Here is a 27,143-nt window from a genome sequence, read left to right on the forward strand (position 1 = left end):
AATTGCAGGGGAATCTGGCAGGAATTGCATTGATGGGCAAGCTCCTGTGGGGCTATGCGCCATCAGCCAGGGAGCTTGAACGGAGGATTCTTGAGGGTTTGCCAACCCAGAGTGTGGAGGCCATTGTCACGGCAACTCCTGGTCAAAGTGGTGGGGGTCCTCCCGGCCATATGCAACAGCAGGGAAGAAACAGTTCTGTTTTACATGCTAATGTCTTGGATGTTTTTCAGGGCTTTCAGGGTGTCCAAAATGTGGGGTGGAGGAGTCGCAGGGTTAGTATGGGAGGATGTTGGGGGCAGGGTTGACAATTTGGATCTGCAAATTCAGCATTCTAAGACCGATCAGATAGCCAAAGGGAAGACAGTAGTGTTGCAGCAATTCCCAGTTCTGAGCCTATGCCCCGTGAGGTGGGCCTTCAAACTAAGGGTGATTACCGGGGCATCAGAAGGGGCAGTTTTCATGCACATAGATGGCATGGGTGATGTCTTTTCAACTTCTATGGGTTTTGAGGAAAGCATTATCCACACTAGGGCAACTGCTGGGACAGTATGGGACACATTCGTTCAGGACTGGGGTGGCCACAGAAGCGGCACAACAGGGGTGGGGTAGAGGCAGGATCATGCAACTGGGTAGGTGGTCGTCGGATTGCTCTAATCGATATGTGAGGTTGGAACAGGGAAGATGTTAATAGTGTTACGCTTTGTTTGTCTCTCATATATACCATTCTTTCTAGGTGCAGTGGCTGGTCTGGAGTCAATAGATCTATTGGTTTGGATAGTAGGACATTTGTTTGTTCAATGGGCACAAGGATATGAAGTGCAGAAGGGGCAAAGCGCCATTCTTGGGCTCGATTGTTGGCTTTTTAAAGTTACTTGGCATGGCAAAAAGTGGTATGCAGTGGTATGAACTGTTGCAATGCTTGAATAGGTTGTAGAGAAGGCACACATGTCCAGATATATTGATGCTCCACTTGGCATTATTTAAGGAGATGAAGAGGGACCTCTTAGAAATTAAGAAACAGTAGGTGGGCAGTTTCGTTATATGGGCAGATTTATTCCCAGGAGGTAATGGAGGGGGTTGGACAGGCCCACAGCCATTGATAAGCTCAGGTGCAAGATCAGTCGGGATATGCACATTTCTGTAAGGAAGAGGGTTTTGGCCAGGTGGAGCATCCGGTATTAGGATATGATGCTCTGGTATTTTTTAGAGGGGATGCAGTTTACTTGTCTAACTATGGGGTGGAGCTATATTTGCTGCAGGTAAAAGAAGTGCTCGAGCAAACACTCAAGGGGAGACGGGGAAACAGGGATTCCTAGGGGGAGGTCAGAAAGTTGGCGCATTTCTGAGTGGTGGTTGGCACTTTAAGTTATCATGTTGCTAGATTAAGATGACTGTGGGGAACATAGGTTAATCAGGACAATCAGGGGGTGGCAATAAAGTTACACCTGTAGGAAGTAAGATGGTAAAAGTTAAGGTTTAAGGTACTTACATAGATAAATGTTAATAGATGTAAGTTAAAATGTGAAGGAAGTAAAAGTCAACAGTTTAATAAAAATATAGACGTTACAAAGTGGCAAGTTAAAATTAGTAGGAAGGAGGGGAATGATTAATGGAGGGGGTAATGACATAGGTTAATTGTTGTAGACTTAAGTTTAGTTTTGTAAGGCTAAGGCCTAGAGTAAATTTGTGAGGTGCTCCTGTTCTCAATAAAGTGGCCTTTTTCATGCACTAAAATAACGAGTATGTGGTCTGTGCTGCTCCCCTTTATGCAAATGGGCTTTGAGGTTGGGCAGCCGACCTTGGGAGGTGTGCCTCCTGGGATTTCTGGCAGATGGGACAGCCCAGGCCGTCTTTAGGCTGGTTTTGGGCTGATTGATTGGGCTGTTTTCCAGCAATTTAACTAGCCTTTTTCCTTGCCCAGCCAACATTTTAGGTAGAGTGACACAGTGGCCGGTGATCTGCAGATAGATAACTTTTTCCCTCCCACCCTCCTGTTAGGAAGGGCTTTTTCCAGTTAAGTTTGAGCTATAGGCAGTTTGTGTTGAGCACAGGTGCACAAGGAAAGATGGTTTGTATATGTTGTCACTTGAAGCAGGTGCAAGGAGGTTGGCTCTTTAAGTCTCCATATTAAGATGGTTGTGGTGAACATAAGTGAATTAGGACAGTGAGGGTGGCAATAAAGTTACACTTGGAGGGCCCGATTCACAGAATTAACTTAAGACAAACTCCTAAACTTACTATCATTTTGGTATTCACAGAAGGCACTTACTCATTTTGGTATTCATAGAAGGCACATACTCATTTTGGTATTCACAGAAGGCACCTTTTGTGAATACCAAAATGGTAGTAAGTTTAGGATTCTGTCTTAAGTTAGTTCTGGGAATCGGGCCCGGAGGAAGTAAGAAGTGAAAAGTTAAGGATTAGGATACTTATTTAGTTAGATGTTAATAGACATAGGTTAAAGTGTGAAGGGAGGAAAGGTCAACAGTTTAATAACAAGATTGCGTTACAGAGTGGCAAGTTAAAAATGTAAGGAGGAGGGGGATGATTAAGGGACGAGGGTAATGACATTGGTTTATTGTTGTATAGTGAGGTTCAGTTTTGCAAGGCTAATGCCTGGGTTAAATTAGTGATGTTTACCTGTTCTCAATAAATAAACCTTTTTCATACACTAAAACAGCGAGTATGTGGTCTGTGCTGCTCCTCTTCTGGTCTAATCGTCAAACCATATTAGATTCAGCCAACTTTATACGAGTACCTAGATGGTGGACCGCAAAGGGAACTTTTTAAGTTTCCCTCAGCAAAGTTCTGAAAACAAGGAGATAATGCAGCAGAATATCATAAATTACTTAACCTGTCTTTTTGCCAATTAGTGGGAACATTCTCTTCCTTACATTTCTGTAGTGCCCGGTTAATATGGTCTTTATATTTAAGACCAGTTTCAAGATGTATCCCCTTTCTCTGTGATCAAAGGAGCAGGGCTAGCCTATTTTTGGTATCCCCAGCTAAGGACATTTCAATAATCCAGCCCAAGGTTTGGAACTGAACCAATGAACTTCTCTGTATCTTTGAGATACAAATTTATATATATTGTTTACACAGCTAAGATGAAAAGCAATACAATTTATTTCAGTTGATTTTGGCCCTAGCTAGAGACTCATCAGGGCATATTTACAAGCTCTTTCGCCTCCAGGGCGTCACTTTTTTTGGAGCTCTGGTGGCGTACCACCATTTCACATATTTACAAGGTTGCGCTAAGCCACTTAACGTGGCATAACAACACCTTATAAATATGCCCCTTTCCGTCTCAGTCCTCTACGGCAAAGGGACGTGCAAAGGGGGTTGCAGTGGGTGTTCCACTGCAACACCCACTGCTTTTTTATGCTGCCTCAGATTTACAAGGCTGAGGCAGCCTCAAAAACGAACACCAGAGAATATCTGATCTTAGTATGGCAATACACAGAGAAATTATAAATTTCTCCTCTTATTTTGCTCTGTCCATGTGTGCTGCAGAATGCAGCACACATAGAAAGAGCAAATCACCTTTAATGATTGTTTATGTGCAGAAAGCTGTCCCTTCTTGCACATAAACAATCACCCTTGCTGCGCAGGCACTCTTGCAACATGGCAGCAGGGTGCCTGCGCTACGCAGCTTTTTTAGCACTAGCATTAGGGGATATGCAGGGGTGAGCCATATTCTTGTGAATACGGTGCATCCCGAGTTTTAAAAATGTCGGAGTGCGGCGTTGCCAAATTTGGATTAGCCTTGTGCTCCGACATTTTTTGGTAAATATGCCCCATCATGTCAAAAGCGAAGTCTCATGCCCTTCGTCTTTGGAAAATTAATCATCAAAATCTGAGGTATCTTGGCAGCATGGTCAGTTCTTTACAGATAATTGCTAGTTTCTGCTATCATATCCTGTTTTACCATTGCTAGTAGGATTTTACCTCATACAAATTTGTCTTTCATCTACACATATGGTAGACCCAGTGAACGTGTATTCACAAAATAAAAGCCAGGAGAGTAAAGACTTACGTGGCTTTAATGTAATTATTATACTATCTACTCTCAGTTGCAGAACCTCATAAATATTCTTAAAACTTTTAATGCTCATTGTCTTTCTGTGCATATCTTATTTGGGCACTCTCTGCACTACCTTGAACAGATCTGGACTCTTTCCAATTTGATTCTTCACCCTGCCTTTCACTATTTACACCGATTTGAAAAAATAAAAAGAGGTAGGATATCATTGGCCAATACACCTAAAAGTAACAGGCATTTATCGTATGGAAGTCATTTGAAATCTTTTATCCTGGAAATATCTAACCTTCAGAACAATGGCTTTATTTTCAAAAGTTTAGGCATGCTATGGTGCTGGAAATTAGCCCCTTGTGTGTGGTATTCAACAGATGTTTTCCCTCAGTTGCTGAGCCTGTTGTTGTTGGCCATGGCAATTGCCTTCCCTACGAAACCTGTTAGAATTGGTGTACACCTGACTGGCACATTTAATTTGCTTTCACGTTCATAGTATAAGATATCACCTTTATCTAGGACCTGCAAGTTAAATACTGCTAGTGGGATGCAGCAATCATTGTGCCACCCACTACAATAGCACTGTAAACCACTGCAGCCTAGGTGTGCAGTTTTAAAGTACAGTTTGAACATGGAAAAGTAAATATTTTGCTGGGCCTCAACCTACCCTTAAATACTTATAAGTCACCGTTGCGGTAGGCCTTAAAGCTTGTAGGGCAGGTGCATGGTATTGAAAAAATAGAACATGTAAATGTTATGTTTTACATGTCCTGGCAGTGTAAAACCTCCAAAGTTGCTTTTCACTGTGGCAAGGCTGGCTCTCCCATAGGTTAATACAGGTTTACACTATTACAGTTAATAAGTGCTAAATCCAGTTTGGGGGTAGCTAGATAAATGTTTCAAGTAATCATTTTAATAGTAATTTAAAATTCAACGTATTGGTCAGACGGATGTTATATTAGTGTTTCGAAAATTATACTTTTAACAGTTGTCATCTTCCTAGCTAAAACCAAAAGGCTTTTTGCTAGGGTTCAGCTGTCACCTGACCCCTGATGGCGAGATGTGTATTGCTCCCTACAGTTGACAAAGTGCTCTGGGTGTGGGGAGGAAAACTCCTCCCCTGGCAGAATGGCCTGGAGGCTGTGCCATCTCCTTCCTTGGCTTTAAAGGATGCATACCTTGTCACTGACAGATGAAGCTCACACCTAGGCCTGACTCACTTTTGCCTCTCTATTCATGATGAATCCAAACCCACAGGGAGGGAAGGAACTGACCAGAACTGCTTTTTGGGGGTGGACAAAGCGTGTCCTAATTGTCAAACCATATTAGATTCCGCCAACTTTATACGAGTACCTAGATGGTGGACCGCTAAGGGAACTTTTTAAGTTTCTCTCAGCAAAGTACTGAAAACAAGGAGACAATGCAGCAGAATATCATAAATTACTTAACCTGTCTGTACCAAGTATGGATCGCTTCAATGTGCAGCTACTTATCCTGGTTGATTTCCTCCACAATGTCAAAGTGTCAATGCAACAGACTCACAAAGATGACTTTCAGTGCCATGTTTGACTGACACTCTTGCAATGTTTATCCTTTGAGACCTGTTTGCCTATACCTGCCAAGACAAATGTTGCCACAAACACCAAACCAAGAATGTTTGAATAAAACTGTGCCAAACTGTTTTGCTGGCCCATAGGCATTAAAGCCACACACCACTGCCACATACTTGACATTGGGACCACCTCTGTGCCACAGCAAGGTAGGGGTATTAGTCTCAAGCCATCACCAACACTGTCTCCTCTGTAAGTCACATTTCACCACTAACATCTATTTAATTTCCATGCTACCTGGAAAGCATCACTTCCCTGTCTTCATGTAACATTCCAAGCTGTGAGGTATGTGTAGTCTGCACTTCCTTCCCAACTAAATCCAATGTGAAAAGGAAGTATACATGTCTGTCTCATTTGGAATCCCTTCTTGTAACATCCAAGGATTCCTTCCACTACGCCACAGGTGGTATCAAAATGTAACTAATGAGACAGGTCATAAAATCTATACCTGTAGCCGAGGGGAGTATGGGACTGTTTCTACGTCATGAATTTCACTACCACTAATTCAACTTCCTCTTTCCAATCACCATCACCTTTGACATCACTCCCATAATGCTCTAACAGTACATCGCTTCCCTTTGTCCATGCGTAATCTTCCATCATTTGGAAATCTCTATTCTGTACTTCCTTTTCAACTGCATTCACTTGGAACAGGACATCTACCTATAGCTCAATGATTTTGAGGCTCCAGTCTTACAACATTTTCTGCTGCCTACCACAACCAGTGGTGACATTGTGAGGGTGCCACTGGGACAATACAACAGTCAACTCCTGTGGTGGTTGTCTTCTATAATTTCACCATCTACAAGCTCGCGTCAAACTTCCACGTTCCAAACATTACTGCCCTTGAGCCACACCCATATTGATGTCACCATCCATTACCACACTGGATTCATTTGTGATATGTCATTCTGTTGAGAATAAGTATCTCACACGTCCATGTTTTATGAATCTACAATCAAGCTGACCTAATTTAAATTCAACTCGTGTATTACTTTGCAGTTTCAGTATTGTACCATATGCTACCTCCTCCCTCTGCCACCAGAGAAGGCACCACAACTTCACAAATGTCACTAGTCTGAAAAACAACCTCTGTCACATAATCATGAAGAGGAGTTTGTTTCACGCCATCACTAACACTGTTTCTCCAGTAAGACAGTTTACTATTGCAAGAAAAATAACCTCTGTTGCTTGCCATGTTGAATCTGACCTTCTGTGTAAACTCCCCTCCTACACCACGTGTGATGCAAGCAGATCCCTCTTATCACAAATAAATTCTGCATCATACTTTAATGTGTCCACAGTTATTTGACATCATCTGTGGATCAACTGCTGGACTAACATGCAACGATCATCAGTGAGGGCCGATAGGAATTTTGATGAGAAAATCCACTTGTCCTGCAGGTGACCATCAGCACAACCATAAGATGCTGGTTGGTGAGGTGGGTGTGTCCACCTCCCATTTAAGAATCATGGAACATTTATGCACGGTTTGTAGGCCTAGGGAAGGCCTGCACTTGGGAGGAAGATGTTGTCATCTGTCTAACTTGACCAGTCTCAGTGGAGTGATCTGTCTGCATCAATGATGCAAGACTAGACAGCTTTGAGTATTATAAGCAGGTGCAATTTGACATTCTGTTGGCCAGCACATAGTTGCACCTAGAACACATGAGCATGTTGCGCACAGCTAAAACCAGATTGCCAAATGATGTGCTGTACTAGTTCTGTACTCTTTGGGTAAATGGACTTAAGGCACTGGCTGCAGGACATTCATCATGAGCCTATCTCTGGTCCAATGAGATCATCCTGTGGACCTTTCACCACCACTAGCACCATCTTGCAAAGAAGCACATTCCTATGGAGCCAATAATAGATGCCATTCCGAAGAGGTGACTGACATTCGTCCACGTTTGTGCGAGAAGATGCATACTTTTACATTTCTCATTAACCTTCTGTTAGACCTGACAGCCTTAGGGTGGTCTTAACCCAACGTTTTGCCTGCCACCATCTATTTTTCTGTACTCACTTTTGCTGATTTTAGGACTCTGAGCAATTTACCACTGCTAACCAGTGCTAAAGTGCATGTGCTTTCCTTAAACATGTGATTATTGACTTACACCTGTTTGCTGGGCATAACATTACCTTGCTTCACTTGAGGGGAAGTGCTCCATGCAAGGTATTTTACAATCATTCCCTGCTGTTACCTGCTGCTAGCGCCTGACTATATTGTTATACTGCTTATGCACCATTAACGGTACGTTTTATGTCCTTTTAATAATCTTAAACAGTCAACTCAGTTTTAAAGATTTTCTGTATTATACTGTTGCATTGTGCACTATGTATTGCTGCCCTCGGGGTTGCTGTTAGAACACTCAAGTTACTCCCTATAACCGCACCGTTACCCCAGCCTGGCCAGCCATTCCAGACCACACTTATACTAATTTACTAGCGGTCAGCGGTGACTGCACCAGAGGAGCCCCGGAGGCGAGACTTGGCCGCAGGGTTCCTTATGTGTAGGCTCGCCAAAAGCAAGCCCGTCTACGCCCGTCCGTGTCTGGTCTGTGGCCAGGACCAGCCATTATGCCCATTCCACTGTAGGTAAGTCGATTTTTGCTGACTTCTGAAAGACCTTTAGGTTTACACCTGCACTCGCTTGCCACCTCAGGGACCCTGCAGTTTTAATGGGACCACTTAGATGCATTGGTTGCAGGGGCGAGATTAATCTTTTGGATGAGCTGCCTCACACCCCTCAGTACTACCCTTCTCATCTGCCAGTCACTGAGACATCCCACGCTTCATTCTCTGGTGGTCTTTTAAAAACACACTCACTAGATAAGCACGGGTAAGAAGTCCACAAGTTAATCGATGACCACAATCAGGATTTCTTATTTGATACTGAAACTTGGCTGAAACCTTAGTGTAACCCAGTCTTAGCATCTGCCCTTCCTCCGGGATATACTATACTGAGATGTGATAGGACGGAGGGTCAAGGCATCATTTTTAGAGATAAATACCAATGTATCCCTTTTGAGATTGACACTCTTAAGGAACTGAAAGCCTAGGTTTCTGTTTTAAAATTACTTACTCAAATTCTTCTGCTGGCTGCCAACTCTACAGTCTCCCCTGAGCTCAGGAACAATTTTTCTAACATCTTTTGGAGAGGCACTTGCCCTCTTCTTACTCCAATAGACAAATGTCACTGTTCTTGGCAATTTCAATTATCATTTTGACAACCTAGACAACCCAGAAGTAGCCAATTTTATAGACACTTTCAAAATAACAGGTCGCTCACAACTAGGGCATTCGCTTGATGGAATTTGTGTTAACCATCCTCATCTGACTCCCAGAAACCCCATTATACAATCATTGTTAGACCATCGTCTGATCCCCTTCATCCTTGTAATCTTCTCTCAAGACTACTGCCACTGGCTGAAAGAATAACCCCCTTCTCCCAAAATAAATGGAAAACTATGATGTCTAACCATACCCTGTGCAATAGTCTCTCTAGCACCACTCCCACTTTCACTGGGAGGCCAAAAGACAACCTCAATTCCTTCAATGCATGGATCACCCGTACAGCCAATTAACTGGCTCCCTTGGTCTGGACAAAACTGTACCGGCCAAAACACTCTGCTCTCTTGTTTACCCCATTTATAGCAAAACAAAAGCTATTGTGTAAACAACTTGAATGTAAGTGCCACCACATGTATACACCGAATGACTTGTCCCAATACAGAGAAGCACAGAAATCCTACCATGGGCAAATTAAGGAGTCAAAATAATCTTACTATACCACAGAAATCGGGAAGGTCAGATACGATGCTAAAACAATCGTCAAAATATCTAACAACCTAAAGCTCTTGTATGGGATATTACCCCCTCTTACTCCCTTTGTGACCAGATTTCCATCTTTTTGAGGAAAATATTCGGACCATACAACAGGGATTCTCGCCTTCCTCCTCCACTGACTTGGTAGCCAAACTTCGGCCATACAGTATAATCGACGACCCTCAGATCACTCTGACAGCTTTTAAGGAAATTACCCTCCATCAATCGCAACAGGCCATCCTTTCCTGTAAATCGGGATCCCCTCATGACCCTTGTCCACTATCCTTTCTACACACAGCCATAGGCATGGTCAATCCTGTCACTAATCAGATTCTTAATCTATCTTTAGCCAGAGCTACTTGCCTCCACCTGCAAGCTTGCAGTTGTTAAACCTGTTAAAAAAGAACCCTAGCAGACTTGACTTCCCTTACAAACCTCAGTCCAATTTCCCTTCCCTAATACTAACCAAATGCTTGAAAAACCTGTAAACCAGTAACTCATCACATTTCTAGAAAAGTCCAATGCACTCCATCGATTTCTGTCAATCTGGTTTTAGACCAAAGCATTCCACTGACACAGCTTTATTGGAGGTCTCCAAAACAATAAAGATGACCTTAGATGCAGGCAGTAAAGCGATGTCAATACTTTTAGATCCCTCCACAGATTTGGACACCATCTCCCATAAAAGTATCCTAGAGGGAACTGAAGATATTGGGATCTCGCATAAGGCACTAGCCTGAATTAAGTCATTTTTGATGGACAGGAGACAAACAGTCACACTGGGACAATTTTTTTCCGTAGAAGGATCAGTCACCATGGGAGTGCCACATCGATCCCCATTAAGTGCTGCCCTTTTTAATATCCAAATGGCTCTTATTCTCTTCCTGATTACATCCTTTGGCATTAAGAAGCCCAGCTCCTATGCTGATGACACAGCTGGTTCTCTTGCTGGACATAAAATCTTTGACACATGAACAGAATTTTAAAAACTGTCTTTCTGACATCATTTGTTGGATGCAAAACAAGCATGTTAGCTACAATACCGACAAAACGGAAATTTTATCCTTCGGTAAATCCAATCCTTTTCCCCCCGCACAATGATGACCCGGCTCTGCACCCCCTCCCATGCTTGAAGTTTCAAAGAATCTGGGGGTAAAATTTGACACTGGCTTCTTATTTCACCCTTAAGCCATAGCTGTGGCAGGCATGTGTTTTAATGTCGTTTTATCCTTAAAAAAAGTATTTTACTTTTGTCCCCTTCCTGCCAGAAAATCAGTTGCATTTGCCCTATTCACTTCCAGATTGGATTACTGTAACAGCCTCTATGCTGGGCACTCCAAACGAATAATACACAAGTTCAAGATGATCCAACATGCCGTAGCAAGAATAGTGCTGCGACTCCCTAAATGAAGCCCTGCTTCAGGAGCCTTGATGAAATTGAACACTGCAATCCTCTGGCACAAATCTTCTGAGGCCCCGTCATTTAGACTCAAAACTCGGGGAGGCAAATCCTTTATGGTGTTGGGGTCAAGAGCCTGGAATCTACTCCTTACCCCTCTGCTTCAAAGAAACAGAAGCGAAATTCTAAAAATGCCTTAATACCTGGCTTTTTCTTGTCCCTGATGCACTTTGTTTGTTCCTAATTTGATCCCATGACAGGATGCTCAATTGCGAGTGACAGTTGTGCTTTACAAGTATCAAATTCATTAATTCATTGGTATATTTAATTTACCTGTTAGTCCCTTGTAAAGTGGTATACTATATATCCAGGGTCTGTAAATTAAATGCTACTAGTGGGCCTGCAGCACTGATTGTGCCACCCACACATGTAGCCTTTCCAACCTGTCTCAGGCCTGCCATTGAAGGGCCTGTATGTGCAGTTTACTGCCACTCCGACTTGGCATTTAAAACTAGTTGCCAAGCCTTAAACGCCCCTTTTATTACTTATAAGTCACCCCTAAGGAAGGCTCTTGGTAACCCAAAGGGCATTGTGCTACGTAAGTAAAACGTAGGACATATACTTTATGTTTTACAGGTCCTGGTACTGATAAACAGCCTATTTCATTTTCCACAACTGTGAAGCCTACTCCTCTTAAAGACTAGCAATGGGAATTTATTAATACACTTTTAAGCTGTCATTTCTGATTAGAGAGGAATTGCTTTTACATGTTTCATATGTTCAGAATGGTCTTGATAAATCCTCTTTACTGGTGAATTTGGATTTTACATTACTGTCTTGGAAATGGCACTTTTAGAAAGTAGGTCATTCTCTGCTGTTAGCTCTTTTGTGACTTACTAATACACGTCTGGGTTGGGTAACAGCTACACTTTGTGCATTCCCTTTAGACAGCCACAAACACATGAAGGTGAGACTCATCTGCATTCTGAGTACTCATCTGCATTCATCTGAATTGTGATGAGTATTCCTGGGCAGTGAGGAATGGGGGCTGACACGTACACTTTAATAGGTAGTGTATTGTCCACACCCAATTCATGGATTTACCCACTCCCACCCCTAGGGTTAGCCTGGCAGACACAACTGGGCTGAAAAGGATCATGTACACTTCAGAGGTGAGGGAGTTAATTACTTTATTGCATGATTAATAAAAACCATTGCAATGTAATGCTCAATATAACACATTAGAAAATGAATAAAACATTCACATCCCAGCTGTCTACATAAAAGAATGCATAGCAAAGTTAATCATATGTAAGACCATTTAAAATGATACATGCAATACCTATAACCCTCTTGCCCATGCATTAATTAAGCAAAGTGGGAAGAAGGACACCTCTACTTACCCTACTACTCAAGATTGTTGGCCCCATGAACACATATGCACTGAGGCTTAGCAACAAATGCATAGAATTTAAAATGCCTAGGGGAGAGCGGCTATTACAGTGCACATGCAAATGGTAGGGTCTACGTTGGCCGATGAAGAGTCATAATATACAACCGTCCATTTTTGCAGGGAGAGAGTGGTGTCATTGTATTGCTAGTGCCTTCCCCCACTTGTACCTTCCCCGCAAGATGCGTAAGACTTTGTGGGTCCTAAAGTGCAATCACGCCAGATTAATTGCCTATAGCATTGTGCAGGTTGGAATAGAAATGCACATAGCGGTTTGTCAGTTGGCCAGAGAAGTTGGTTCTAATAGGCCTTCTTTTTCCTAGAGCAAGCATGACAAGAAATACTCTGCCTTCCCTTGGAAGTTGCTTTAGACAGTATGGAGGTTAGGTGCAAGAGCAACCGCTAAAAGCAAGGGACATTATGTGGATTAACGTGTAAATTCTTATTGTATAATCTAAGATAGTGACGGGCAATTGTGTTAGTAGATTTTACAAGGGGCAAAAGCAAATGGTATTTAGAATTGTTTTAGCCTCAACAATGCAAACTAGTTTCTTATCACTGAAATCTCCTCCCCTACTACCACTGGATCCCTACCCACAACCCTTTTCCCAAACCTCTGGAGCAATTTCACAATTGCACAGTTCAACAAGGTATCCGTTGTTTCAAAACAGGCCATCACTACCTCCTAATATGACTTTATTCCTCAATTATTCAATTTCCTGTGCAGGAGCACAAGTCGATTCTCCAGAACAGAACTACACAGGCAGAGTACATGGAGAATGTCCTCTGACCCTTGTTCACATAGCCGACAGATCTCTTGTCCTTCCCTTCTTTTCCACAGGGGGTAATGTCTTTAGCTAGGTAAGACCCCCGGCCTGTATTTCAGGGACTTTCCCTTAACCTGATTACTATAGGATTCACTTAGGTAGCACTGCGGTTTCAGCCAGGTATTACTATGGAGTGTCATCCATCTTTGTCAACTTTTGGACAAGCTGGCTTTATCCTCAACCACTGAAAGCAGATGCATACTGGATTTAGTCAGTTTTTTAATCTTCAGGTATCTCAGAAATGAATCTTAGGTACCAGACACACCAAGAGTGCACAGGGCCTGATACATATAGTCCTGTGCCGGAGAACTCAGCCTGTCTTCCAGTTCAGACCAGAGATTGTAGCCCAGGGAGCCGTCCGGTGCCACCTTTAGTGTGTGACAGCAGATCGTGAAGGCTGCCTAATGAGCCAGGCAATGCCAAACTCCAGCCTGATTTGGGCCGGTGATGTGTATGATGGTAATTGTAAGATTGACCTATATAATTTTAGTATGATTTTGTCCAAGATGCCACAGTTTTTTTCTATGAGAGCTTCACTTCCATAAGTCAGTGTTGGGAGTACCTTTGCTTGAGACACCTGCAAGATCGATGTAAGCATTGGACCTTTTAATTTAGTGTAGAGAACGCTCAGACTGAAGGCCAATGTGTTGCCTTTCTTCATTATTTCTTCCAGTTGGTAACTGTACCATCCATTCCCAATGAAATGAGCCAAAATATACTTCAACCTGGTAACCATTTCAGTTTCTTTTCATTTCCCAAGTACCAGGTGTGCTTCTGTGACTTTATCTTCGAAGTACTAATATTTTGGTTTTCTTCCTATTGATAGTCAGTCTGTTTCTTACCTAGAAGGCCAAAGTTGCATCAAGAAGGTGCTGCAGACCAACCTAGGTTCCTGAGGATCAAGTTGCATGCAGGAAGTTTGAGGCGAGTGCCCCCCAATTTTGGAGGGTGGGAGTTAACTTCATTTAAAATAGGAGAAAGCTATGATAGGAACAAATGGAGCAAAGTTAGGGCCAGGACGCAGCCCTGCTTAAGGCCTTGGTTTGTTTTGACTGCCCTAAAGAGGTGGGAGCCATCCCCTAGTTAACTCTGACTCATGTATCAGTGTGCAGTAGTTCCAGGGCCTTTGACATGGTGATATTTGTCTGTGTTCTAACCAACCAATTTGGACAGACAGTACAGGGGTGGTTGGCATTTAGGGTCCGATCATTTTCTGTGTCCGGTCTGGGAAATTCAATTGGGCTGGTTCTTTGGCAATTCCTTTGCTGCTGGCCATTTTGCTGCTGACTTCCTGCTCTGTGTACATCGCATCCAGATCCTTCCCCTTATCTAAGGCAATCATTTGTTTATGAGGTTTTTGTTCGTAGGCGAGTGAGGGTGTTCTGTTTCTTCTGTTGAAAATTGATTAGGCCGCCAAACTTCTTGCCTCTGGAAGTTTTTTGTTGCAACCCTTCCTTTTCTTTACTGTCTTAGGTTTTGCGAGCCCGTTCCTTATTTGATGATCCCTGACAGGCTCTTGTGTGGTTGTTATTAAAGCAGGTGTATCTCAGGGGTCAATTCCAGCAGCTTCAACACTAAGGATCCTATCTTCATTACCTCCACCCCAAGAGTTTATACACTGCTCCCCTGTCGTTACCCCCCTTTCACCGCAGTCATGCCAAATTCCGTGTATGCGAGGTGTTGCAGCTTTATCTTGTGAATGTCCTGTACCCTTATAGGGCCTATCTTTAACCATTTCCTTAGGATCAGTTGGTAACTGCAGCATTGTCTCAGGAAGTCTTGACAGTTTGGAAGGGAGAGCAGTTGCATCCTTGACCAACACCCTGTATGCCTGCCTGTGCTCTTTTTTTCCAGAATATTTAAGTTTGGATTTTCTCATCAATTCCTGCCACATACATTGCTAGGGTGTTCAGAAGGCGTATTTGTATTTCCATTTTGTTTGCCTGGAAATTCATCGCCTTCATTGAATTCTGCATGGTTCTAAGCATGTTTGCTCAGAGTGCCTGTGGTGCCTATTGCTATCTTTTGAAATAGGACTAAAGAGTTTCGGTGCTTTGCTGCCATGCAAGCCAAGCATATTTTCCCATTACGTAGAGCAAAAATATGAAAGGTCTTTCTCATAATCACATGAATTCTCATCAGTTGGGTCTGTCCATTTCTCAACTGTTTCCTGAGTCTGTTTACATCCCTTCCGACTTATTTCATTGGGTGTCAATGTCACACCCACAGAGCTTCCATGCCAGGCCAGGCTGGCGCTGCAGAATCCCTCTCAATTGGCCAGCGCTGCCTTGTTCCCGAGTAATTATAAATTTTTTTCTTCTTCATTTAGCTGGTTTATTAAGCATTCTTTGTTAGCCTCAGTGACTTGAAATAAATCCTCTGCGTTGTTATGTCTAGTAGCTCTTGATGTGAGCGACTGAATTTGATGTTCGGGCGGTTTGTAGTGACCACCTCCTCGCCCTCACCATTGTTTTCTGGTTCATGCTTGATGGGGGAGGGCTTTTGGTTAGTGCCTGGACTCTCCAGCTCTTTGAAGATTCTGAGTCCCTTTACATGCTGGGGGGTGGCCAGTTTACTTGAGTAATTGTGTATTATCAATATGGTGCTTAAAGGGACAGGTAGTCACTTGAGTTACTCGAGGATGTTGCTGCACCTGCATCCTTTAAAAAGTTAGACTTTACCATTATTTTAGATTGTGAGGGCCCCAAGCTATCCCCTCTTGCAGATTTGGAGACATCTATGTACATATTTATTATGGTATGCTGTGGTGTTACCAGAGCTAATGCTAGTATCTGTTCTGACTGCCCTGGAATTGACTGGGTTTGCTTCCTTCTTCGCTTCTGGGGCACCACAGGCCAGCGGGATTTCTCAGATCACATGATGTAGTGTTATAACACCTCCTTGCTTTTATGATACAGTCAGGAGAAGTTTATGGTCCCCTGAGCGGCGGTGAGCTCACCTGTGTTAACCCAAGCATGCCCTTTATACTCGACAGGCTCTGTGAGCTATTTGGAGACCAGTCTTTGATATCACTTTCACTTCAAAGGCATTTTAGGGTGTAAGTACTGGGTTCCTGACCCACACAAATGAGACACTTCTGGATCTTGAAATGAACCCTGTCAGAAGTACTGCTGTGATCTCCAAGGGCTTGCTGGCGGGCCTCCTGTTTTCTGAAGTCTCAGGGACGTTAAAGACTTCCTGAAATCCTGCTGGTGCTGCTGCACTCTGCCTTCTGTCAGTCCCACCCATGCCTGAGGTGCCCCTTCAAGTTCTGGGCCTCAGAAGTGGGTTTTGCAGCTGTTTTGCTATAAAACTGATGCCTCATCACCGCTGCACCAATTGCAACCTATGCAGTGCCTTTCGACGCCAGTGCAGTGTCGACCTGAAGACAGCCCTGTGCGGCAAGATGACCACGCTGAATCTGACTACGAAGTTCGACGATGGTGTATCGCCGATATGAAGTCTCCACCTTGAGGCTTGACATTGACACATTGACTCGACTGCGTGAATCGGAACCAACTCATTGCCTTTGCTGCGTGGAGAAGATTGACGCATTTCATTGCTTGCACCAGGAAAGGCACTTTGTTCACCGGGGCGTGTGTGGGTCTCTTAGCTGGCCTCAGCTTCTACTAGGTCTGTCCAAACTTTGACTTTGGCCCAGTTCAATGCAACTTAAAGTAACCTGTTTAGCGCTACTCACTTTTAAGCGCTTAATTGCATTTAATTCTTCAAAATTCATTATCTCAACTTTTACATGATGGATTTTTGTCGTTTTGGTCTTTGATTTCCTCAGATAAATATTCTCTATTTTTCTAAACTGTTTTGAAGTCTTTTTGTGGTCTATTTACTGTGTTGTTGTATGAGATATTGCACAAATACTTTACAATCTGCCTTCTTAGCTATGCCTGCCTCCTCTGTGCCCATCTAGCAGAGGGTGAGCACAAGATAATTTAGGATTATTTTGTGACTTACCCTGACTAGGATTTTGATCCCTACTTGAACAAGGTGCATACCCCTGCCAACTAGAGACCCAGGGGCTTATTTACAAGCCCCTTGTCCCACTCATGCTTTTTATATGGAAAAAGTGATGTCCTTGCGGCTCAATGGGCTTTTAAATCAGCCCCCCAATTTCTAACACCTTCACATTCTCAATGCAGTAATGCAGTCAGTTCCCAGCACACCTTCCCAGAAATGTCACTGTCTATCCCACACTTAAATTTAACAAAAAATATTACTATCACAGAAAACATCTTCTCAGTAATGTGTGTTGAGGCTCAACGTCATCGAAATATTGTATGTGTCAGTTTTGTGTGATATGTACAGTACTTAAAATGCTTCTTGTTCTGTATTATACATACATAACATGATTACATTACTCACCATTGACACTTCAACTAACAATCTGACTTTCGTGATACATAATAATGTGCATGATTTATATTTTAAATCATCAAATAAAATATAATGGATGGTTGGTTGGGTAGTAATAAACAAATACATTTAGAGCATATGTAGTTAGGAGAATCAACACATAATTTAGATCCAAATATACCCAAAAACCTACAGGCCAAACCTTTCTAGGAAAGCCTTAACTGAACTAGGGATGTCACACGAAAGTACACAAAAGAATATCAAATCAAAAGAACAAGAAAAAAGTGCAAAGTTAAATGTAAGTAGTTCTTCCATAAACATGTTCCAGGGCCCTAATGGAGTTGGGTTTTAACTCTGTCGTGAAGCAGTTCTTATGGCTCTTCCACAACAGTGACTTGTTACTTCAACACACCCTTTGCACTTAGCAGCAAAACTTTTCAAACGTTTGAATATACAAGTTGGTTGATATTTAAATATTTTGGAGAGTGATCCTATTGTTGTAAATGGTAATTTGGTGCTTCTATAAGTCTTGGAAGTATATCAAAGGAGGTTATCCATGAAAGAGGTATACTCGATTTTGCGACATTGAAGATGTCTTAATGGAGGGTGTCAAAATGAGTCTGAGTTGAGAAGTATGCATGTTATAATACACATCACATCACTGCTCTTCATGTGCAGACATCATGGCTCATTGACAACAAGCTGGAAATGCATATCGAAATCAATAGGGCCATAGAGTGAAACATAATTCTGGTGCACTGTGAGCTAAACCTACACATTCTTTCATTTTGTCTTCATATTTTCCAGAGCCATTTATAAAGAACAGATCATACTGCATTTTATTCATTTTCGTTATCTGAAGATCTTTTAACAGAATGCACCTGAGTCATCTCAAATTCTTCTTGGACTAGAATAGGTATATATTTATCGGACATTCAAATCACACATCTGTGGATATTTGTGAAAAAATTGCCTAAAAATCACATGCACTCCCAAAGGCAGAATCCCTTTCTATATTATTGACTCTACAAACTTCTGCCAAGGGGGCATATCATCAAGGAGGCGATATAAAATTATCGCCGCTTTTGCATCCGTTTTCGCACGAAAAGTGGCGATAATTTTATCGCCTTATCAGCAAGGTCACACTATCACGTGAATCCTTGCATTTACGCCCTTTCCCTCAATGCCCATCTTTGCATCTCTAATGAGATGCAAAGTGGGCGTTCCACCCCAAGATAACGGGAGAAATGTCGCTAAGCGACATTTCTCCTATTATCTAGCCTCACGCTAACCTGCAAGGCGACAAGAAAAGTAGCGATGACCTCGGTTATCACTACTTTCCTTACGCCTGCTTTTGGTTTGACTTAGCTATGATATCCAATGTAAGGGGGATATCATGGCTAAGTCTGCCCTGCTCTATCAACAAGCTATCGCCAAACTTTGTGAGATTATCGCTGGATTTCCAGCGATAATCTCACATTTGGCAGTTAGAGCTTGGAATTTTATCGCTTTTGAGATAAGCATTGCTGATAGCACGCTATCTCAGCGATTAAATTCCACGTTACCCAGCGATAATTATCCTAGAGCTAAGTGCGCTTAGCGATAATTATCGCCGGTCCTTGATGATATGGCCAAAGGAGTCTTATACAAGAGGGACCAATACCTCTTCCACCATTTTCAGGTCCACAACCTAGCTCGTAATTTGCTGTTAAATTATAGCTTGTATTCTGAATTCTCTAATCAAACATTTTTTTCATGGCTCTCAAAAGGAATCCATCCACTTCGATTTTTATTCTGAGCACCCTAGAAATTGTCATTTCTAACCCACATTTGAGACAGTTTACCCTGGTAAAGAGAAAGAGTGAACCCGGTCATCTAGGATGAAAATTCATATCCTTCTAGATTGCGATAAGAGATTCCCAGTTCACCTGTCCATTTACCTTCATCTAAAAATGACACTGCCGAAGTATTGGAAGCACAATAATTAAAGGTTTCTTCCAAATAATGAGTGTTAGAAGCAAGAATGCTATCCGGCATAAAGCTGGTCTGGTCTTCATGAACCAGCTGTTGGCTTACCCCAGCCAACCCAATTGCCATACTTTTTATCAAGAATCGACAATCCACATTAAGCAGCATAATCATCGATGATCCTGAGGCTGAACCAGCTTGAACGAAGAAAGACCTAAGCAAATTCTACATTTCCTTTTTCAAAAAAATCTTCTTCCAGGGACTTAGCAGATGAAAATGAAAGAATAGTAGCCTTCAGTTTTTCACATTTTATCGAACCAATGCGTATGTGTATGTGCTCATGATCATTTAGAATATTTAATTATTCTGTGTCTAAGAAACTCTAAATTATTCCTGTTTTGGAGGCATGCCATTCGTCTAGGCCAAGCACCACCCACGGCCAGTACTCCTGCCTACACTGCCGACAAACCTTCACCATCCTCTGCACCCCCACAGCCACCTCCCTCCCGCTGGACGCCAGCACACACGAAGCCCTAAGGTGCATCCTCCTCAATGTGCGCTCCCTGCACAAGCACGCAATAGAAATCTGGGACCTCCTCAACACCCTCTCGCCAGACGTCGCCTTCTTCATGGAAACCTGGACCAACCCCACCTCCGCTCGGCATCGCTATTGACAGATACAAGATTCAAAGGAAGGACCGCCCCAACCACCCAGGGGGAGGACTTGCCATCACACACAAGAACTCCCTCCGACTCAACACCTCCAGCACGAACGACTCCTCGTCGCCCATGGAACACCTCCATTTCCAGATCCAGACCAGCCCCAGAACGACCCCATGTGGCACCCTCACCTACAGACCTCCTGGACCTCGAACCTCATTCACCACAACCATCACCGACCTCATCGCACCCCACACCAAGGCAGGACACACCCTCCACCCCATCTTCGCCGGAGGTAACAACATCCACTTCAGCCACACCACGCAACCCCTGGGACGGACCACCAGTGCGCACACTCATATTTCAACAAAGCCACCGCTCACAAACCTGGAGCAAGGTCACTGAGGAGCACCTCAACTCCACCCTCAACCACGATCCCCCTCCTACCTCGACCAACACCAACTCTGCAGCCAAAGAACTACACAGATGGATAAACAACTGCTCAGACAAGCTCGCTCCCCCCGCAATACTGCCAGACAGCGACCCATGAAGGCCACCTGGTTCACCACAGACCTCCAAGAATCCAAACACACCTGCAGATTTCTTGAGAAGCTATGGAGAAACAGCAAAACCTCAGAAGATCCGACCACCTTCATAACGCCATGACTGAATACCACCAACTCATCAGATCCACCAAAAGGATCTTCATCCAGAACAAATCTTTGCTAACTCCAGCAATGCAAAGGAACTCTTCAGCATCGTTCAGGAATTCACCAAACCCCCAGCGAAGCCACCAATGTCACACCCTCCCAGGATCTCTGCCAGAAACTCGGCTCCTACTTCCATCTGAAAATCAAGTCCCTCTACGACAACTTCAATGAACAAACACCAGACACTGAAACCACTCCTCCCTCCAGCAATGACAGCCAGCCTACCATCTACGCCTGGACCCCGGTCACCAATGAAGACACCGCCATAACCATGAAAAGCATCCACTCAGGAGCACCCACGGACCTTTGCCCACCGCACATCTTCCACAGAGCTGCCACCACCATAGCACCTGAGCTATGACACACCATCAATGCCAACTTCGAATCGGGCACATTCCCCAATGCGCAGAAGTCAAGCCCCTTCTCAAGAAGCCCTCCGCAGACCCGGTGGACCTCAAAAACTACAGACCGATCTCTCTCCTTCCCTTTTGCGGCCAAAGTCACTGAGAAGATCGTCAACATCCAGCTAACAAACTTCATCAAAGAGAAACCCATCTTCAACTCTCTCTGTGGCCCTCGACACAGTCTCCCAGTGCACTCTCACCACCAGACTCCATGACTACGGCATACAGGGAACCACCCTCAGCGGGCTCCGCTCCTTTCTCACCGGCAAAACCCAAAGAATCAGACTCCCGCCCTTTCTCTCCAAATCCACAGAGATAAACTGCGGAGTACCCCAAGGTTCATAACTCAGCCCTACGATTTTCAACCTCTACATGGCCTCCCTCGCCGCCATCATCAGACAGCATGGACTCAGCATAGTATCCTATGCCAACGACATCCAGCTAATCCTCTCCCTCACAAAGGACGACCACACCACCAGACTCAACTTCCAGGAAGGAATGAAAGACGTTGCATCATGGAGGAGCAACAGCTCCCTGAAGCTCAACTCGGAGAAGACAGATGTCCCCGGACCCACCCCCTCAACATGGGACATCACCTGGTGGCCCACTGCCTTCGGCATTCCCCCACTCCCACGGACCACACCCAAAACCTAGGCATCATGCTCAACTCTTCCCTCACCATGACCCGACTGATCAACACCGTCACCTCCACCTGCTTCAACACCCTCTGCATCCTTCACATGGATCCCCCAAATCAAGAAAGACCATCACCCACGAACCCATATCTAGCAGACTGGACTATGGAAACGTTCTCTACGTCAGAATCAACAAATCTCTGCTCTGCAAACTCCAGACCATCCAGAACACCGAGGCCAGACTCGACTTCGGCATTCCACAACATGAAAACATCACCCAACACCTGCAAGACCTCCACTGGCTTCGCGCCGAGAAGAGAGTAACATTCAAGCTACTCACCCATGTCTACAAAAATACCTCCACAACACCCGACCCCAATACCTCAACGAAAGAGTCTCCTTCCATGTACCCAAGAGAAACCTCTGCTCTGCTGACCTGGCTCTTGCATAAACCCCATGGATCTGCAGAGCGGGTGCAAGAGCCTTCTCCTACATCGTGGCAAAGACCTGGAACAAGCTCCCGATCAACATCAGACACTCCCCCACTCTGCACACCTTCAGAAAGAGCCTCAAGACCTGGCTCTTCGGGTGACTTGGAGCTGTCCACCCCAGCACCTTGAGACCCTCAAGGGTGAGTAGCACACTTCACAATTACCTGGTTGATTGATTGATATTAGTGTACAACTCGAGAATAAAAGAGGAATACCTTACTGATGATTCACCACCGAACTTCCACCATCCGACTATTCAGTGGGTCTGCTATATATTTCTAGTTGTGTTGTGCCATCTGTATTTTACTTTTGAAGTTAAGACCTAATTATCCTACTCAAATGAATTCCAATACATTCTATGCTACTCTTTCATTATCAAGGTTTTTTCATTTAAACTCTCATGTAAGTGATTCTCATTTCTGCACAATACTCTTAGAATGATCGATTGCCACCTACGGTTTTCTCGAATTCACAAAGTAATCTATTAACCTGCTTTTTCTTATTAGCAGCATAAACAATAATAGCTACTAAAAACATACTTTACAAGCATTACAAAGCTCTCACAGGAGTCAGTCTCCTCATTTATTGAAAGAAATTCAGGCACCAGTCACGTACATTCACTCAGTAGAAGAAGGTCTTTAATTAGAGATGCATGTGCTCACCTCCTGGAAATTTTCGAATAATTTGTGATATAGAGACCTGACAAACCATTTAGATCGAGTAATGATCCAAAAGCACAGGTGGTACCATCCCATTTGTTTTATATATAATTCAATAAATGCCTTGATCACCTTCCTTCCTGTCCCACAACCCAATTTCCACAAAGAAGCTTTTCCTGTCCTCCTCTCCTGCAGTGGGCCACCAAAGGAGCAATCAGATACTCTACTGCTCTAAACAGCAAGAAAAGGATGCACTTGCATATTCCAGAAATGAACAGGCAGGACTCATTATCACCCTTCACTCTTCTCATTCCTAACCCGGAAATCAACAAAAAAGAGTAAGAAAGCATACTTTACAACTACAAGTTGTATTTTACCCCCATTCACCTAATGTCATTACAAAGTTGCTCACAGATAGCACAATTCATCCCAAGCCATACCAGCCCACTTTAACTAATCACTTAATCAAACACAGATTGTGGTTTCCAAAACAAATGTTATCACCATGTGCACTTCGACTATATTAAGCCTGCTTCGTCTCTTACATCCACCCCTTCCCACAGAATACCACAATGGTCAGACTTCAAAGCCCTATCTCTCTTAGCTATTGCTGACATACTCAATTCCCTCAAAAGCCACTTCTTATGAAGATGTTATCTTGCCATCCTCCTGGGGGTTCTCTCTTACCCCTATTTACCATTGTCAACTCCTCACTTGCGATGTCCCAGAAGCTCTGAAGACAGGCCAATTTCTCTCATTTTTAAAGAAACCTACACTAGACCTTGGACCAGGAGTGGGTGGAAATCACAGAGATTCACTCCACAAAATTCCGCAGACTTACATAAAAACTCAGCAAGATTCAATGGAGTTTGCCCACAGGCTGAAAAATGCATGTCGCGTTGCTCATGTTGAAATTTAGAGCCAGTGGCAGAAGCGTGAGAAATCAGCACGAATGGCACAATGCAGCGCTCAAGAGTGCCCTGCCATTTGAGTTGATTTTGCTGCCACTCAAGTAGAAAATCTACATGAGTGGTAGCAAATCTACTGAGAGGTACTCACAGCAACCGCCCACGCTAGAAAATGGTCCTAGGGGACACAAAATCTCACTCACATTTCTGGAGCCTCGTTTCCCAAAAATTCGGCCACATGGCGATTGGTGGAATTTGCCAATAACTGTGCATTACATGAGTAACACAGAGTTGCCAAATTTCGCTAATTCTGTGGGCACCCCTAGCTAGGACATTGCCAACTTCCGACCCATCACTCATGTGCCATTCATTCAAGATCACTGAAAAGTAGGGGTGTGCGTAACTGGTGTAATTTCATGTAGCGCAGTTACATGAAATTACAGCAAAATTAAGCAAAATGACACGTAGTAATGTGAAATGCATATCACACTCAAACCAGAATGGTCAATTCCGTTAAAAATTCAAAACACTGCTGCTCGCATTCATGTTTGTAGATTTGCACTCAAAAAATTACCCTAACAGTCTGTTCGGGTACAAAAAATCTACCTGTAATTCCGCTTACATTACAAAATATCTGAACGGTACATCTCATAATGAACATTCTCCCTGAAATTGCACGATGTGGAGTAATTGCATAATCTTGGTACTTTGGCATACATTTTGTGGTGTGAAATTATCAAAATGATGCTACTTACTCATGCGTAATTAAAATTTAACCCATGACTCCAGAAAAGGTAGTCAAAGTTCAACCACAATAGCACATCATGTCCGGAATGACTACTAGTCTGCCTTCAGATATTGCTGCAGCACAGAGACCACTACTTTACATTTCGAAAATGATGCCCTCTTGACCACAGATGAAGATGACTCCTGTCTCCTGATATTGCTGGATCAGTGTCCTTTGACACAGTTGATCATCCCACTCTGTTACTCACCCTGGAAGGAATTCACTATCAATGTCCTGTCAATGTTCTCCTCCTACCTTTCTAACTCACAAACGTTTCTTCACATGGGCACCTCCAAGTCACAAAAGATCCCCATCACCTGTGGAGTCTCCTAGGGTTCCATACTCTCTCCCATCGCCTTCAAACTTTACTTGGAGCCACATGGCCTTATCTTCACAGATCACAGCATGATAATTCACCAATATGCCAATGATACACAACTCTACTTGAACCACTAGAAACTCCTCTGCTTCAGATATCCAATTCCTTAAACATTGCTTTTACATCTTCAGGGATCTGGATGTGTGATGCATACCTGAAGTTCAACCCAACCAACACATAATTTCAGCTATTTGTCAAGAGCAACAAAAATGACACAGTCTATACCTGCCTCAATAAATGAACCCTACAGCTGCAAATCCCAACTTCCACACAATGCCAAGCCGCTTGGAGTCACTCTGCTGGAAGCAACCTCACTTTTAAGGACCACATTGCCAGAAAGACAGCCTGGTACCAGCTATCTCTTCTAAAGAAAGAAAGTCAATGGTACTCCATGGTCTCCCTGACTTCACACTGGCAGCCATTAGGAGCATTCTAGACACCACAGAATGTCTCATCCAGGGCCCGAAGAAATATGGTCATATCGCCTCTATCTTGATGGATTTTCATTGGTTCTGTTTGCTGGCAGGCACTATCCTTAAACTTAATTGTATCGTTTACAAAGGCATCACATCAAGCACTTCTACTTGTCTTGCAGACATGCTCAAACGCACAGCCAGGACACCATTAAACTGCAGATTAAGATGTGTAAAAAGTGCTCCAATGCTGCTCTAGTTTGAAAAAGACTCACCTCATTAATGAACACTACACCACAATGCAATGCCATCCACATACCAGCTTCCTCTCCCATTACTTGTTGACTTTAAGATTGTCTTTGACCATGTACAGCACCCATCTGATTTATTCCTAGGTTCATGCTACAGAAATATCATATACATACATATATAAGTTTAACACTGTTTAGCCAAATAGTGCTGCTTAAAAATAAAAATGTTTTCAGATTTGAAAAATTTCAGAGAGTTTGCAGTGGTCCACTGGGTCACAGCCTAGTCCCCCTGTAGTTGCCATCCCAATTGGCTAATGGAAAGTGGTCTCTTCCCTTTTGCTAATGAGTTGCTAATGCAACCTGAAAACTGGTAACATTAGTGGTTTGCGACTGGACTTATGTTTGCAAACCTTTGACAGGTAGGGTACAGATTCATCATTGAGAAGAACGCACAAATCACACCACTTTCAAACTTTTCCGACTTCTAAGATGTTCTTTACAGTTTTCTTTGAATGTTTTTTAATTTTTTTATTGCTCACAATCCTTTCTGATTTAGCAAATGGGGGGGTTTTATAACCAATAAAAAACCTTAGTACATCTGGGGCCACATGTACAATCATTTCCTTTTGGGACTGGCATATTTGAAAATGTTGACGAATCACAATTTGCAAGCCGTGAAAGGTAATGTACTAATGTGTCTCAGACACATTTTGTGATTCCCAATGGAGTTGAAAATGGCCTGCCTCTTCAATATTCATGAGGCAGGTCGCAATTTGCGACCCATTGGGAATGGGCAATAACACACATGGATTGTAGCCTGCTGGGGACAGCAGACCCCCATGTCTGTGTTTGGTTTTTGAATAAAGCAATTTTTTTTTTTAATGCAGCCCGTTTTCTTAAAGAAAAATTAGACGCTTCCTTTTTATCTTTTTCACTGCCTGCTCTTAAAAATAATTTTCCAGCCAGTCACAAAGTGGAAGGGGTCCCCAAGGGACCCCTTCCCCTTTGTGACTGGCTTACCACCTACTTGAAGTAGGCAGTAATCTGCGATTGTTTTGCGACTGCATTATAGTCGCAAAACAATTGTTCATTCCCCAGTGACTCACTATTAGGAAGGGACTCCTTGGCATGCCCCTTCCTAACCGGAACTCACAAACCCTTTTTTATGAATCTGTAATAGGCTACTGACTCACAAATTAGAGTTGACATATGCTACAACCCTTTTTAGTGGTCTCAAATGGCCCAAATCTCTGTTTACGATCGCTAAAAACGGTTGAACATGTAGCTCCTGGCCCCACGTTTTCATCTGACTACGTTCTAATATCGTATGGGACAAGTCTCCCCATATGCTTAATCCAAT

Source organism: Triturus cristatus, chromosome 6 (assembly GCF_964204655.1).
Source record: "Triturus cristatus chromosome 6, aTriCri1.1, whole genome shotgun sequence".
In the NCBI taxonomy this organism is placed as follows: Eukaryota; Metazoa; Chordata; class Amphibia; order Caudata; family Salamandridae; genus Triturus; species Triturus cristatus.